Raw genomic sequence first — 2,722 nt, 5'->3', positions numbered from 1 at the left:
TGTGTGCTGGATTGCTGTAGGAACTTACAGGTATGCACATAAGCATGTGGCTATGCATGTGAGAACAAGGAGTGCAGATTGAATATCTTCTGTAAACGGAGGCTTCTCTGTCCTGCAGCCACTTCTAAATAATCCCTCAGAGGCTTAATACTAATTACAGAATCTTTGGCTATCATTCAGGCTTATTAATAACTTGCTCTTATATTTAAATTAACCCATTTCTATTAATCTAAGTATTGCCACGGGCCATGGCTATTGTAGGAGGCCACTGTGTGTTCCTGGCTGCCCAGATTCCCAAAATAATCACTCAGAAACCATATTAATTAACTCACTGATTGGCCCATTAGGTCCAGCTTCCTATTGGCTAGCTCTTACATCTTAACTTAACCTATTTCTACTAATTTCTAATTACCAAAAGCTCATGCCTTCTAGCAAAGTTTCAATGCATCTGTCTCTAGCGATAGCTACATGGTATCTCCCTGATTTGGCCTTCTTTCTCCCAGTATTCAGTTTAGTTTTTCCCGCCTAGCTCTCTTCTGCCCTGCTATAGGCTCAAAGCAGTTTCTTTATTCATTAACCAATAAAAAGCAACACATATACAGAAGGATTTCCTACAACATGTGGCTTTACAGATCTGCTGCTTCTTGTGCTGCTGACTCGCATCTCTTCAACTCTGCCCTTCTTTCTGCTCATCTTTTCAGTATGACTTTCCTACCTGGTCTTATTTTGCCTTGCTATATGCCAAAGCAGCTTTTTTTTATTACCCAGTGAGAGGAATACATGTTCACAGTGTATAGAAAGATCATCCCACAGCAATCTTCCTCAGTCCCTCTCTGCCTTCTCTTTATGAGCCATTGAACCTGAAGCTTATTGACTTGGCTAGGCTAGCAGGCCAGTGAACTTGAGGGATCTGTTTGCCTATGTTCACCTACTCCCAACCCATGCTGGAATTGCAGGAAGTCACTCTCATACCCGGACTTTTGTTTTTACATAGGTCCTGGATATTCAAACTCAAGTCCTCATCTATGCACATCATGCATCTGGCCAAATGATTGATAGCCCCAACCTGATCACGTTTTTAAAATAATTGCTCAATTGACTTCAGGTACAGCAGTTGGCATTTACTTTCTATATAAAGTGATTTCAATTATAGGATCTCCAAAAGAAAAGAACCTAGGATTACTCAGACACGTTTGAGATAGAAAAAATGAGATACTTTTTTTTCTTCAATGCCTATAGTTGTGGTGCTTATTTCTTTTCCAGCAGTCCCTTTCATTTGCAGACAGTCACTGAAACAGAACTGGCTCTTTTCTGGAGCTGGCATAATCTTTTTTTTGTTGTCATTTTTTTCTTGCAATATATTTTAACCATATTCCATTCTCTATCCCAACTCCTCCCAGATCTTTCTGTCTCCTTCCCTTCAAGTTCTTTCCTTCTCTTACAAAATAAACAAAACCAGCAACAAAATGAATATCAAAACAGCAAACAACAACAACAAAGCAATTAGATAAAATAGCAAAATACAACTAAACTAAACAAAAGTGCACTCAAAAAGAATCATAGAGTTTGTTTTGCATTGCCCAACTACTTCTGGATATGAGGCCTACTCTGAAGTATGGTTGTTATAACTTATTCATTTCCTTCCCCTACAGGTATCAGTTGTTAATAGCTTTTTAGTTATGGGAGGAACTTAGTGTCTATTACCCCTTCTCAGTGTTTGGAATTTGGTTTGAACCTCTGCTGGGAATGTGAGTGCTGTCACAATCTCTCTGAGTTTATATGCATCAATTCCTGTTGTGTCTGGAGGATGCTGTTTTTAAATTTCATGCTGCTTCCTGGATAAAGCTCTGCCTCTTGGCAATACAAATTCAATCTAATTCCTTCTCATTTGGTAGATCTTTCAAATATTCAAAAATCTTAGCCGACTCCACCCACTACAGCAAACTACCTGCTAATAAACTGTGAGACTCATAGGTGACAAAACTATACTGCTCATAGTTTGGAGGCTGAAATGTTGAAGATGAAGATAATGCCAGATTCTAGGTGCAGGGTGCTTCCTGTTTCACAGATGCCTTTCTCGATGTCTTCGCATGGTAGAAAGGAGAAAGAAAGCTCACTGGTTACTTTTTTTATAAGAGCAATGATTCCTTCTATGAGAATCCCACCTTCACCTTCACCTTCAAAGCATTCACATCATAATATCCTCACTAGGAAATTTAATAGCTAAGAATTATTTTAGTAGCATACAAATTTTAGGAAGACGAAGTCTAAAGCAATAGTCTCGGTTCTAGATTCCTCTCTGATTCTCTAACAAACAATATGGCTAAAAGCATTTTATGGGAGGAAAGGATTTACTTGGCTTTTACTTCTAGGTTGAAGTCCATAACCCTGGACCACTTGCCCAGGGAACGGTGCCACCTGTGGTGGGATGGGCTGTTCCACTCAAATAACAATCAAGGCAACGCACCACAGATGTATCCACAGGCCGGTCTGATATAGGAATTAGATTCTACAGAATGCTCTGTTTATAGTTGTCTTAGCTAGGGTTACTATGGCTATGCTAAAACACCATGACTGAAAGTAAGCTGGGAAGGAAAGGGTTTATTTGACTTATGCTCCCACATCGGGAGCTCAAAGTGGGCAGAAACCTGGAGGCAGGAGCTTATGGAGAGGCCATGAAGGGATGCTGCTTACTTGTTCACTCCCTGTAATTTTCTCAGCT

Source organism: Microtus ochrogaster, chromosome 1, assembly GCF_000317375.1.
Source record: "Microtus ochrogaster isolate Prairie Vole_2 chromosome 1, MicOch1.0, whole genome shotgun sequence".
Classification (NCBI taxonomy): domain Eukaryota; kingdom Metazoa; phylum Chordata; class Mammalia; order Rodentia; family Cricetidae; genus Microtus; species Microtus ochrogaster.
This window is presented reverse-complemented; position numbering follows the sequence as displayed.